General features: G+C 43.3%; 1 pseudogene; it reads right to left on the bottom strand.

Annotated features, from left to right (window-relative positions):
• Window positions 1–672: 672 nt before the first annotated feature.
• LOC114475425 (tubulin beta chain-like) lies at window positions 673–7082 on the bottom strand (annotated as a pseudogene).
• Window positions 7083–15202: the final 8120 nt, after the last annotated feature.

The raw sequence follows: 15202 nt of genomic DNA, 5'->3' as shown, positions 1-15202 counted from the left end.
CACACCCACGAAGATGAGCATTTCAGCATCCTTCGCGCAGTGCTATGTATGTATTTTCTACCGGTGAACGCCCCGCCCCCACACTCTCTCGTGCTTATAAAGCAGCATGAGCTCAGCTGGTGGGTGGGATGAGGGCAAACCGTCACTGTGCGAGGAGGAGAAAGAAATGGACCGGGCCCACAGTGGAGGATTTTATATAAACCTCCCATAAAAAAAGAGGACCGCCGACCTCCAGTGGAGGATTTTACATGGTGCTATTGCCTCCAATGCTTTAATCCTGCAGTTCTTAATACTTTTTTACAGAGTGTAAGAGACTCACAAGCTTCTTCTCTTTTTGACATTGGTTTTTAGTTTCTTTGATGTGGTTTTTACAGTTTTTACTGAGGGTTTTTATCATGGGAGCTGCCTATAAAAAAGAACAAAAAGATAAGTAGTAGAGAACAGAGAAGGGCAAGAAGCTGAGGCAGTGTGGTTGGTCAACATAAGGGCAAGACTCTGGCTAGAGCTGTTGGTTTTTACAAGTCTTTATGAGTTAAACTTTCTTTTTTTAAAAAAAAAAAATATATATATATATATACTGAATTTTAATGCATTAGCACTTTATGGAGTTGAATTGTAAAAACTAAATCTGTGTAAATAAAGTGTTTTGTAAAATCTCTCTTTCTCTCTCTCTCATTTAACCACCAATGTGCCAGTTAAGTAGCTGCTGCTCTTGTTTCGCATCAGCTTGTCCACCTCCACAAAGATGTTTTTACCGCGGAAGATGGTTGTGGCTCCAAGGTAGTGACCGGAACGTGGATTGCAGGCAAACATCATATTTTTGGCATCCAACATTTACTTAATGAGCTTAGAAACGCTGAGGGGTCGCTCAGACTTAAGGCTTCCTCAGCTGGTGAGGGGGGGCGAAGCCCAGCATGAAGTGCAGACAGGGGAACGGGACCATGTTGACCGCCAGCTGTCTCAGGTTAGTGTTAAGCTTTCCAGGGAACCAGAAGCAGGTGGTTATGCCGCTCATGGTGTCAGAGACCAGGTGGTTGAGGTCTTTGTACGTGAGTTTAGAGAGTTTGAGGGTGCGGACGCAGATGTCGTACAGAGCCTCATTGTCAATGTAGAACGTCTCATCGGTGTTCTCGACCAGCTGGTTGAGGGACAGAATGGTGTTGTTGGGCTCCACCACGGTATCGGACACTTTGGGGGAGGGCAACATGCTGAAGGTGCATTTCATGCGGTCGGGGTTCTGCTCTCGGATCATGCTGATGAGCCTTGTGCCCATTCCAGAGTCGGTACCACCCCCCAGGTAGTGAGTGAGCTGGAAACCTTGCAGACATTCACAGCTCTCCACCTCCCTCCTCACTACATCCAGAATGGGTAACATCAGCTCAGCTTCATCTGTAAACTGTCCTTTGGCCTAGTTGTTACCAACACTGCTCTGACTATTAAAAAAGCCTAAAGATCTCCTTTAAAGGTCCAGTTTTGGCAGTGTTTATGGTATAAGGATCAAGGTCCACAAGCATAGTGTGAGGCACCTATTTCCCATCTGAGGCTTCATTGTTGTAGACATTGATTCTGTCCAGCTGGAGGTTGTTGTCACCATGGTAAATGCCAGTTTGGGCAATTTCATGCTCGTCAGTAATCATCTCCCAGAATTTGACACCAATGGAGTTTCTGCACTATCCGATCTGGAGATTGTGCCTTCTCATCTTTTTCCAAAATGAACAAAAATAATCAAACAAGTCTACTACCTGTTTCAGGGGTGGGTGGGAACTGATTCTTTATGGATGACAAATTATTTTTAACACAAACCGTCATCTCCCCGTGAACTGCCACCTTAACGTGGTGGGGTTGTTTGAGTGCCCGAATGATCCTAGGAGCTATGTTGTCTGGGGCATTATGCCCTTAGTAGGGTCTCCCACGGCAAACAGGTCCCAGGTGACGGGTCAGACTAAGCGCAGTTCAGAAGACCCTTGTGGATAGAGATACAAGGACCGTGACGTCGCCCAGTATGGCGCAGCCGGGGCCCCACCCCGGGGGCAGGCCTGGGGTTGGGGCTCGAACGCGAGCGTCTGGTGGTCAGACTTTTGTCCATGGGCTTAACCCAAAGGGCCGACGTGGGCCTGCCCTCCTGTGGACCCACCACCCGCAGAGGGATTCATAGGGGTCGGGTGCAGCGAGGACTGGGTAGTGGTCGAGGGAGGGGTGCCTCTGCGGCCCGGTCCGCGTCCACAGCTTCTGGCTGTTGGGACGTGGAACGTCACCTTCCTCGGGGGGAAAGAGCCTGAGCTTGTGCTGGAGATTGAGATGTACCAGCTAGATATAGTCTGGCTCACCTCCACGCACAGATTGGGCTCTGATCCCAACTCCTGGAAAGAGGCTGGATGCTCCACTTCTTTGGCATTGCCCGCGAAGATAGGTGGCGGGCTGGGGTGGGCTTGCTTATTGCCCTGCAGCTCAGCCGCCACGTGTTGGAGTTCACCCCAGTGAACGAGAGGGTCGCGACCCTAAGCCTTCGGGTTGGGGACAGGTTTCTCAGTTGTTTCGGTCAAAGGGCCCAACATCGGTGCTGAGTAACTGGCCTTCTTAGAGTCCCTGGGAAGGGTACTAGACAGTGTCCCGACTGGGGACTCCATTGTTCTAATGGGGGACTTCAATGCCCACGTGGGTGGCGACAGTGAGACCTGGACAGGGGTGATTGGGAAGAACGGCCTCCCCGATTTGAACCCGAGTGGTGTTCTGTTATTGGACTTCTGTGTTAGTAACAGTTTGTCCATAACGAACACCATGTTCGAGCACAAGGGTGTCCATAAGTGCACGTGGCACCAGGAAACTCTAGGCCGGAGGTTGATGATCGACTTTGTAGTTGCATCATCTGATCTCTGGCCACGTGTTTCGGACTGAGCTGTCAACGATCACCACCTGGTGGTGAGCTAGATCCGCTGGCAAGAGAGGAAGCTGGTCAGACCTGGCAGGCCTAAACGTGTTGTGAGGGTCTGTTGGATCCCTCTGTCAGTGGGGTCTTCAACTCCCACCTCCAGATGATCTTCCACATCCGGAGGGAGGTTGGAGACATGGGTCCGAGTGGACCATGTTCTCCTCCATTGTCGATGCGGCCGTTCGCAGCTGTGGCCGTAAAGTCTCTGGTGCCTGTCGCGGCGGCAATCCCCAAACCCAGTGGTGGCACCCAGAAGGAAGGGATGCCATTAAACTGAAGAAGGAGGCCTACCTGGCCTTGTTGACTGGTATGACTTCGGAGGTAGCTGAGAGACACCGGCAGGCCAAGCGGGCTGCAGCGCGCCATGAGGACTATCGGTCGGCCTTAAAGAGATTCTGGCAAACCGTCCAGCGCCTCAGGAGAGGGACGCAGTGCTTCACCAACACTGTTTACATGTTTACAGTGCAGGGGGGGGAGCTGCTGACCTCAACTGGGGATGTTGTCGGGCGATGGAAGGAGTACTTCGAGGGTCTCCTCAATCCCACTGTCACATCTTCCGATGAGGAAGCAGAGGCTGAGGACTCAGAGGCGGACTCGCCCGTCACCCGGGCTGAAGTCACCGAGGTGGTTGGAAAGCCCCTCGGGGGCAAGGCTCCGGGGGTGGATGAGATTCGTCTTGAGTACCTTAAGTTGAAGTCAGCGACAGTGCCTCTGGATTGGCAGACCGGGGTGTCGGTCCCTCTCTTTAAGAAAGGGGATCGGAGGGTGTGCTCCAACTACAGAGGGATCACACTCCTCAGCGTCCCTGGTAAGGTCTACTCCAGGGTGCTGGAGAGGAGGATCCGGCCGATAGTCGAACCTCGGATTCAGGAGGAACAATGCAGTTTTCGTCCCGGTCACGGCACACTGGACCAGCTCTATACCCTTCATCGGGTGCTTGAGGGTTCGTGGGAGTTTGCCCAACCAGTCCTTTATGGACAGAATTTCTAGGCGCAGCCAGGGATCGGAGAAAGTCCGATTTGGGAACCTCAGGATCTCATCTCTGCTGTTTGCAGATGATGTTCTGTTGGCTTCATCAAATCAGGACCTTCAGCGTGCACTGGGGCGGTTTGCCGCCGAGTGTGAAGCGGCCGGGATGAGGATCAGCACCTCCAAATCTGATGCCATAGTTCTCCACCGGGAAAAGGTGGCTTCCCCTCTCCGGGTTGGTGAAGGCTCCTTGCCTGAAGTGGAGTTCAAGTATCTCGGGGTTGTGTTCACGAGTGAGGGACGGATGGAGCGTGAGATCAATAGACGGATCGGTGCGGCGTGATGTGGTCGCTGTATCGGACTGTTGTGGTGAAGAGGGAGCTGAGTCGGGAGGCAATGCTCTCAATTTACAAATCTACGTTCCTACCCTCACCTATGGTCATGAGATTTGGGTAATGACTGAAAGGACAAGATCGCGGATAGAGGCGGCCAATATGAGTTTCCTTCGCAGGGTGGCTGGGCGCACCCTTCAAGATAGGGTGAGAAGCTCAGTCACCCGGGAGGAGCTCGGAGTAAGTCGCTGCTCTTTCACGTCGAAAGGAGCCAGCCAAGGTGGCTCGGGCATCTGTTTTGGATGCCTCCTGGTGGCCTCCCTCGGGAGGTGTTTCAGGCATGTCCTATTGGGATGAGGCCTCGTGGAAGGCCAAGGACACGCTGGAGGAATTTTGTTTATGAGCTGGCCTGGGGTCACCTCGGGGTTCCCCCAGAACGGCTGGAGGAAGTGTGCGTGGATCGGGAGGTCTGGGCATCTCTGCTGTGATTGCTGCCTCCGCGACCCGGCCCCGGATAAAGCGGAAGAATATGGATGGATGGATGGATGGACAGACGTCATCTACACCAAAAGTGCTTTCACATGGATCATTGATAGGTACTTGTCAATTCTTACAAAGTGATGCTCATATTCGTCACTCCAAAACTATAGGCTTGCTTTTGCTGGTGTACATGTCTTTTGACTAGTGTGTAAAAAAAAAAAAAAAAAAAAAAAAAGATGGAACATTTATCTTTTCCTACACACTTATTCAGGTTAACGGCTTTAAACATTTTCACAACCCATTCAATCCTATGGGTAATTTAGAGAGTCCTGTATATATTTTTAAATGGTGGGCAAACTAAAAGCACCTGGCAGAAAACTAGAAGTGTACTCCTTAAAGAAGAAGGGTGCATTCACGTTGAAGAATCCTAGAGCGGTTAAAACCCTAGGATTTGTTTCGTGGATAATCGGCCTCATTTAGGTGGCGTGAACAAGCAAACGAGGTCTAGAGCATATTAGGTAAGTTGCAAAATGCTAATTCAAGAAGTATCAAAGGACATGTAGCCACAGCATTGTGAGTGGGCAGGATATCGCCTACGACACCAAACAAGCCAATAAAAACACTTGAACTTGCTCCATCCTTGAATGTCGTGAAAGAAAAGGCAAATGAGCTTCTTTAGTGATGGTGACCAACTTATGCTTTTTGGTGCAGATCAAAAAGTGTGGGAGTTGGCACTATTTTAATCAGAGCAATGACAATTTGCTATACATGTATGCTGAAGCAACTGTATTTAATCACTTCATTTCAGGACACTGCAGACTTCGAGGGCGCTGTACTTGCTAAGATCCTAGCCAGAGCAAAACCTGCTCCCGACCAGGTTAGTCGTTCAGCTTAAGTTACCATGGTGATTATGCTTCGTAAGACGTTAGCGAGCTTCGTAGGACAGTACATACTAATTAAATCCCAGTTAGCGTGATAAGAGTTAATCTTGCTTTGTAAAATACCTTTAAAAACATGATATCTTATTTGTAAAATGCCAACTTTTACTTTTCATGCAATTTAAGGTTTCTTGCAAAATTTGCTGCTTTTGCAATCCTTAAGCCTGATATGGTTCCGCTTCAAATCTAGGCCGTAGACACCCATAGCGCTCTACGTAGACTCCCTCCCTGTAACCTGACATGAGCCTCCCAAAATCTTGATTGCGCGTCGAGGCCGCGTGGAACATAAAGGCTATGATTGGTTCACTCCAAACCTCAGCCCTGGTCTTTACTTCTTCCAGTCACACTGCCGTGTTTCAACTTTTTGCGGAGCGATACGAGAGTGGTTTCTACAGTGGACTGAGTCAAAGAGAGAACCGAGACGGACAGAAAGTGCCAGTTTTATTTTTTCCCGTCATGGCTGCAGCATGTGAAATGTTATAAGGTGGAAGTGCTATTTATTTTGTTTTATTTGTGTGCCGAATTGTGTTTTTTTAGACATGAATGGATTTTAGTGTTTTGCTGTGTTTATATGGTGTGATGAATTCCTGCATGTGTGACTTTTATTAAATTTTATTATTGTTATGCACTTCCCACTAGCAGTGATTAATAATTGGATTCCATCTGGGCTGCACAGGCCTCGTTAGTGACACCCTGCACAGCCAATCAGACAGTCGATCAGAGACTCTGGTAACTAATCGGCAGTTGAAGAGAGACGAAAGCTGGAATAAAAGACACTCCCCAACCTGGCGGAGAGAACGTTGGTGGGAGAGCGCTGGAGGAGCGGTGCAGATGCCGGAGCACGGATGCCGGGAGTGCGGAGTGGAAAGCTCTGCCTGCGGTGTGAGTACCCAGCAGTGAGTTTGACACGCCGTTGCTTGGCAACGGAAGCGTCAAGCGTCATCTCCATTGTAGTGAGGTGCTGCCGCAGATTCTGTCGACAGGTGTAGCTGTGTGGAATAAGCCGACCAGACTGGAACACCAACACCAAGGATTCTGAGGGAGGTGGAAAAGATTGATTGCAAGAGGCCAAGAACTCTGATCTAGACCATACAATCACCTTTTTAATCAGTTTATTCAGTCTAGTCTATAGTTTTAGCCTATTTTTTCAAACTGTGTGTGAGCACACATTTTCATAGTTTTAACGATATTTTAAATTAGGATATTCTTAATGTTGCATTCATCTGTGTAGTTTTAATAAACCCTGGGCTGATTATAAAGTGTTCATTGTTGTCTCACTTCCTTAAAACAATGACTGACATGCTGTGGAGGCTGCCAGAGGAGCAGACCTGACATGTTTAAAGAGTTTTACGCCACTGTCCCGCTCTTAACGCACCGCTTCTCGGGGCCGTGGACTAGGTACTCACTGCTCCCTCTCCGCACCGCCACAGCCATGTGTGTCATTTTTTTCCCCATAGATATTATGTGAAAGCTTCTTGACAATGATGCAAAAGAGGCAACAAGATCCATAAATGTCTATTCAGCACAATGTGTAAAAAAGCACTCGGTACAATCCCAAGGAAGTTATGAATGACCACATCAGAACATCTTTCGTTTTCATTGTTTCATTGATGGAATTACTCAGAATTTTTCTCTATAGGATACAAAATATTATACACACTAGGTTAATCACATTTGTAGAGCTTCATTTGGCTGTAACAATTGCTAACGCCAATAAATGTCACAATGGCATTAAATAAAAGCTTTGGTTAGCGAAGCACTTTATGAAACAGTGGTTCAAAAAGCCTTGTTTTCTCATCACTTGCTTTACAATCACATTATCATATTTTGCTATGATGTAGCTTTGTCAGACACCAGTGTCAAACTGATCCTTCTCCTTCAGAACTAGATATGGTTCTAAACCACGCCCCCTGAGGGAATTCAGGGTCCCCATTGGCTGATTGGGTGGCGGTAAAGGGACACTTATTCAGGTGCAGAAAGTTAGCCTGATTACCTCAGCAGTTCATGATCAGGCCATTAGGCCTGATTCAAGGGGACAAGAAAATGTTTTTTTTTGTTCCATGAAAACTCGTGATGGAAATGTATTAACAACCCAAACCTCATGGTGGGGGTTAGAATATAGACCTCATACTAAGGAAGGATTGATTATTTTTTATTGTATTAATAGGTGCAAATACTAAAATAAAGCCTTTTTTATTTGCAGATGTCATTTTCATAAAAAACTATTAAAAAGTTGAATGTACTAATTGGTCTGGAAAATCTCTAATCCCATAGACCAGGGGTTCCCAACCTTGGGGTCAGGACCCCATTCAGGGTCATGAGACACTGGGAGGGGGTTTCCATCAGATACCTTCAAGAAACCAAAAATATTTTTAATCAATTTGAGCCCATTTTTGCTTCTTTTTTTATTCTTTTTTTTGCAACTACATCAAACTTGTCATATTTTAACATCTTTTCAACACTTTTTTTTGACATAGTTTTGCTCCGTTTAATGCATTTTTGCTACATTACTACTACATTATTTGTTTCCACTTTCAATATATTTTCTGCACTTATAAACCCTTTCCACCATTTCCCCCACCTATGTGGCATATGTTGACCCATCATTTCATGCTTATTTTTGCCAATTTAATCATATTCACGATTTGTCATGCCCATTATTTGCCAGTTTAAACTAATTGTTCCTACTTTTTTCTGCCACTTTTGAGCCAATATTGACACTTTAAACCCTTTTCACCACTTTTCTGTCCATTTTTTGGCCACTCTAATTAGCAACTTTTAACCAATTTCTGTGGTTTGTAAAATTCAATTTCACCACCTTTACCACAATCTTTGGTCACTTTTAATCCATTTTATTTTTGATTAAAACAAGGATTTCTATCTTTAAGATGACTATATACTATGACACAAATAATAATAAAATTCCTGGACAACAGTGGCTATTATTCAGATGAATAAATAAATGTGTTTATCACAGATTCATATGCCCCCTTTATGCCCCATTTATGCTCCACATGACTGTTCTTCAATGTTCATGTCTATGTTCAACCACATTCAGTTACGGTGGGGGTCCCCGGTCTCTGGAATCTTTATTTTGGGGGTCACTGGCTAAAAAGGTTGAGAACCACTGCCAAAGACTCCTGTGAACTCTGCAGGTCAGAAGAGGGGGTGTGTACCCCATCGTACAGTGTGGAAAAAAACGCTGACTTAGGGTTAGGAAAAGTGGCAAATCCCAATCAGGGTTTCATTAAAGCTCGTGAAATGTTCATCTGGACAATGCAAAAGGACATTGAAAAACCATTGTGACTATTGGAGATTTGGACGGTTCATAAAACTAAAAACACAAGGTGCTGGTTTCACAGACAAGGTTTACGCCTAATCCTAAAATAAAATGCATGTTTGAGCTTTTTTAACTCAAAGTGACTTGCACAGACACGCCTTAAAATAGTCCTGTTTAATTTTTGGCCTTAGATTGGACTAATCCTGTAATTTATAGGAGACACGTTGTGAGTAGTATATACTGTATGTGTTTAGGGGAATTTTACAGAAAAGGTACAGCCAACAGGACATCACCACTTGCATTTTTTTGGGTTACTTACTTTTTAATGAAATTTACTCCAGGAATGATTTGCTTGTTTTTATGTGATTTTTTTGTATAAATGTGTTTGTGCAGGATGCTGGTGTTACTGAAGATGTAAGTGTTGTATGGTGTGTATTAATCATTCATTCACTTCTACAAAAAGAAATGCTCATTTAACCATTATAGCTAATCGCCTGTTCTGACATGTCACACCTGTTTACTGCATTTTGTAAGGTCACAGCTGCAAAGTAGATGTTTTGAGTGATAACAAAAAAAAACACCACTTGTTTTCCACAGAGGGTGCTAAAGCTAACACCTCAAGGTGTGAGGAGTCACACTTCTAGGTGTAAGAAGTCACACTTTACTTTAGCAGGAAGCCAACGCCTTGTTATGTATCAAATGTTAACCACTGACAGCAACAATAACCAGTGTGGAAACCACCTTTTGTGAATATCTGTTATGCCATCTGGGCCTTGACCTATGTATGAACATTTGTCCTATTTTGCTATCTGCTTAGGTGGTCGGAACAAAAATAATGACATATTATCACGCCATGCTTAGGGCTATATAAACCACTGTGTAACTGTGTTCAGGGTCTTCTTTTAAACGGACATTCTAGTTGTCAATGAAGATCCCCTTCTTTCTCTATCTGCTGATAGTTTAAGACTTTGATACTTTGAAACTTTTTTGATTGACTTCTGATTTTTGTAAACCTATAATAAACATTCATTAACTATTAAGAAGCCTACTTGATTAAATTAACCGCCTGCAAACACCCACATCTGAGGCAGCGCCTGGTTGGAGGACACACTTCTAGGCCTTTGGTAAGTGAACCTGCCCTTGGTATCCTCTGCAAAGGGGTGCCCAGGGTGGGCTAGCTCATGCTGTTGTGAAAAAGAGTTGTTTCCAGCTTTGACCCATATTGGATGGGTCCTAATATCAATCCCATAAAACTATAGTGAGACTTCTCAACTTCCAATAGGAGGAAGTACATTTAGTCCTTTTCTTTATTAGACAACAATAATAGAGAATAGGCAGCCAGCTTCGTAGACGAGGTAGAGGGGGAATTCTTGTTTGAGTAAGACAGTTTTAGAACCCTTGCCGCTATAAAGTCCCGCGGGCTAAAGACAGTAAGTATAATTGTGAATGCATGCATTTGTGTCTGTGTGTTCATGAGCGTGAGTTTTTGTGTGCATATGTTCTTGTGCTGCACAAGTTGTGCATATGCGTATGTTTGTGTGTTGGGGTTTGGCTTTATTTAAAGGTCCAGTATTATGCTATTTTTCACATATCTCTTATTGTTTTAAGAACACAAACAACATAGTATTTGAGTTTTATTTTCCCAAACTCGCCTGTTTTTCAGAGTTTTAGAGCTCTGAAGAGTCACTTTCAGAGCTCTTCTAAAAACATGCTGTTTTTGGGCCTTCATGCATGTGCATGAGTAGGTGTGTCTGTAAACGCAGTCTCTACACCACAGCTTTATTGCCAGGGGTGGAAAGTAACAAATTACATTTACTCTCGTTACAGTAATTGAGTAGCTTTTTGTGTAAAATCTGTAATTTTACTTTTACTTAAGTAAATTTTGCTGGAAGTAACAATACTTCGTTACATTGGAAATAGATACAAATAGAGTAAACTAAATAACACAAGGATGGGAGTGTGCTTCATCGACATAATATACTGTGGTGTAATTGTTTAACATTTGTGCTATTGAACATACCCGAGAGCTGTTGTTAGGATCAGCCAATAGAATGTGTATGTCTATGGCCTGCTCTGTTGATTCACGTGACGTCACTCACATTGCTGCATCGCGACGAAGGGAAAGCGCTAAATTCTGATGGAGAGCAGGAAGTGAAGCTTGAGAATCTGCCGTCTGAAATCATCAAAATGCTCATGTTTTGTGGCGTTTACGGCTGCTCCACTCCTTCTCATACCTGTCAAGTTTTGGATTTCAAAATAAGGTACATTTTCTGGCACCCACTCAACCAAGCTCCAGTATCCCTTATATTCTAAGATAGGTGTACAATAAATCTAAAATACCCACTTATCAACCACTTACTAAATACAATTATGTGATTAGAATCTGGTAGGTCGACCTTTATTAACATTGAAATGCTGTGAACATTCCTACTAGGGCTAGTGATATGAACCAAAACTCATATCTCAATATATTTTCTCAAAACGGTGATATACAATATAAATCTAGATAATTTTATCAAATAAAGTCTGACCAGAAAAACATGCATATTTATTGTTCACATTGCTTGTCTTTAAGTTAGACATTTACATTTTAATTTCATTACATATTTTCTGATAATTTCTCATGCTCACTCATGTGGTTCTCTGGTATTCACTAATGACTTATTAGACACATCTTCATTCATCTCTTTTCTGAGTTTTTTCGGGAGTGGGGGGGGGGTTGTGTGCGACTCAGAGCGGAGCGTTTATAGTTTTTCAGAGATTCCTAGATAGAAAATGTTCTCTTATTGGAAAATGTTTTATTGGATGCTCTGACACAAGTACTTACCTCATCGATTTTTATACACGTCTTTGTACTTTTTATTGCATTGGAGAGAAGCCCCCCCCCCAAAAAGTAACTAAGTAACATTTACCCTGAGATCTACTTTTTACTTTTACTCGAGTAGATTTTTACACCAGTAACTTTACTTCTATTGTAAGTAAAATTGAATTAAAGTAACAGTACTTTTACTTAAGTAGATTTTTTCTGTACTATTCCCATCTCTGTTTATTACTATAGCAATTTTCTGTTGCTATCCACACACTTTTGTTTTTGTTGTCAGCCAAAAAACTGCACATTAAAATAAAACATTTGGCAATTTAATTGTAAGTATAAGAAACGCTGCTTCAGGTTGTGTGTGTGTGCGTGCGCAGCAGCAGTAAATCATTAACAGTCAGCTGTTTCAAACACTAACCGGACACAGGAATAGTCAATTTATGGTGATAATCATGTGTCTCGCCCTACTGCTGCTTCGCATTGGGTTACAAACATGTCAGATCTTGTCAAAAGCTATATGAGGTGGTATAACGGCTACTAAAAATGAAACTGATTGTGACAATCTGTAGAATCTATGTACTGGATTATCTATATACTGAACATAAATATATTATCTGTGGATAAAGGGACTAGTGATTAAGGGAGAAGGCTAGTAATCGTAGGTTCACTAGTTCTAATCTCACTGGTCCATCACTGTGGTATGCTGATCAGTCCCTGATATGAACCCTAACTGCTCCCTGAGTGCTACACCATGGCTGCCCTCTGCTCCTCAGGGAGGGGTTAAATGCAGAGAATACATTTCATGTATGTAGCTTTACATATATGACAATAAAGTATAACGTCTATTCTATATTAAATCGCAGTGTTTGTTTTACCTATGATGTAGTTTGAGAGGGAGAAGCTCACATTCTTATAGGGCAGGAGGAGCCAGGAATGTCAGGAGGAGGAGTTTCCACCTAATGACGTAATATTGTTGGAAAAATCCAACTCGCCCATTTAGAGCCTAGTTTTTACAAAATGTGGAATAACAAGGGAGGGTGGAGACAGAACTTTTTCAACTTTGGCCCTCTGAATGAGGCTAAAGGAATGTATATCACTGTAGCAAAACTATTACAGTGAATTTTTCATCATACTGCCTCTTTAAAACTATCCTTTTGATTAGGACCCCAACCGCGTTGTCTCATGACAGTTTGCTCTTTCAGTTTTTTGCTGAATATTTTTCATCTTTTGAGAGCAGGATCAGCATCAATCTGCACTCTTCAGCTGTATTTGACTTCTTCCACAGCTCATCAGAGTGTGTTTCGGTCCTGCAGGGTTAGGGTACAAGAGCCTCAACTAAAGCAACAGTGAATCCTCAATCCAGATTAAGAGACTACAGGGCAACATAAAGGCACCTTTCCTGACCAAAGATCGTGTCACTGTAACGAGCTTGTTCTACATTTTATGTTGCAGTTAACAGCAAAACTTTAGCTGCTCTTTTGAAACTGACACGTTTCTCCTGTGTCTGTTTTGGGTGCTGTAATAAAAATTCAAAAATGCTTCATCTTTTTGTTCTCTGTCAAAATATTTCTGAACTTGTGTGCCCGACCGTGATCGACAACAAGTCTCATCATCAGTCAATATAGATTTAGTTGTGATCTTTTGTATTTTCCCTCATTTATTGTGTCTTTGTTGTTGTTATGTGTGTTGCTGGTAATAGTAGGCATTTTTTTCTCTTAAGCAATATTCGCACGGGATTAGTTTTACCTAGTGACCACAATGTAATAAATAAATGACCCCCCAACGTCTGCTTTTCATGTCATCGTCTGCTTTTCATGTCATCTCCCGGATATGATGTCAACGCGCTGCGTAAACCAAATTAAAAAAATATAGAAAAAGAATAGTTTTTTTTTGTTTGTTTTATTAATTTAAAACTATAAACAGGAAAATAAACAACAAACAAGCAGCGTTTTTCTGTTTTAAAATTAGATCTGTTTTAATCTCACCACACAGAACGACCGACAGATGGACTTTTATTCTGCTGCATTTATTAAAAATGATCTTGTATCATATTGTCCACCTCACACTGATGGCAGAAGCGTAATTTGTGTGTCGATGAGGTTTCGTTAAAGAGTCATTGATGCTGGAAGTCTGAATTTGTGAATATCTGACAACTTTACCGACAGTGTTACGCTCCAAATAGTATCCAGTCCTCTTTGTTTCTTATGATCAACTTCCGTGTGTGTTGACGGCTGCTGTTAGCGGTATTTAAAACTTGTAAAATAAACATTTCACTGCCCTCAAAAAAGCTGTAATTGTATTTGCAAAAGTGTCAAACCGTAGAAGTTCGAACATCTATTGTTCCTCACACCAGCCTCACAGTTTATAGTCAGTCACCACTTTATTTGGATACTATTTGGATCGTAACCACGCGAAACAAAACATAAACGTGAGCAGATTTTTATGAGTTAAAACATACACACACTGAATGAAAACAGGAGCAGGACCAGAAAACGGATGCAGATCCCGCCCATTTCAGTCCAAATCACAGAGATGCCTATTCGCATTGGATTAGTATACAAAATATAGTGGGTAATTTGTGGGGGAATTTTTATTTTACAAATTACTGACATGGTCGATTCGCACAAGATTAACATCACTGACATTCTCCGCAATAATTACAAATCTCATGTGGTCCCTAAGTAAAACTAATCTCGAACGAATAGGGCTTTAGTGTGTGTGTGTTTGGTGTCATTTTGTGTATTTTGTTGTTGTTTGTCTGTTGTTTGTCTGTTGTTTGTCTTTTTATTATTCAGTATATATTTCTCTTATTTTGTGTGTTTTTGTTGTTGTTTTGTGAGTTTCTGTTAATATTTAGTGGTATTGTCGTTTTTAACTAGAAATAAACATTTTAAAACCCCATACTCTCTCTCTCTCTCTCTCTCTCTCTCTGTGTGTGTGTGCGCATGCGTGAGTGAGTGAGTTGCGTGGAGTGAGACGCTGAGTGTGTTAAACACAGTTTAAATTTAATGTGGTTTGTTGTTTGTAGTTGTCACTTTAAGTTTATTGTTAGTGTGTGTGTTTGTTTTTCTTTTATCTCCTGCCGGGGTTTTACCGGTCGGCGTCTAAAGACGCCATGGTAAATGGAGTCACGTTCAACCACCTCACGCGAAAGCATGGTATTAAAATCAACACCATCTTTCCGTGTAGTGTGGAGGACATTGGGCTTGCTGTGGGAGAGAAGGTTGGGCACGACAGTGTGAGGTCGGCCGCTCGGATGAACAGTGCCGTGGTCATCTTCCTGGATCAGGTGGAGAAGGTGAACCGCGTAGTCGAGTCAGGTATCACGGTGAATGAAATGTTTGTACAGGTGGCCCCGCTGACACAGCCGTCCACCAGGGTCATCCTGTCAAACGTCCCTCCTTTCATAACCGATGAGTTTCTGAGCAGAGAGCTCTCCAGACATGGGAAGGTGGTGTC

Source organism: Gouania willdenowi, chromosome 14 (assembly GCF_900634775.1).
Source record: "Gouania willdenowi chromosome 14, fGouWil2.1, whole genome shotgun sequence".
Taxonomy (NCBI): domain Eukaryota; kingdom Metazoa; phylum Chordata; class Actinopteri; order Blenniiformes; family Gobiesocidae; genus Gouania; species Gouania willdenowi.
This window is presented reverse-complemented; position numbering and strand designations above follow the sequence as displayed.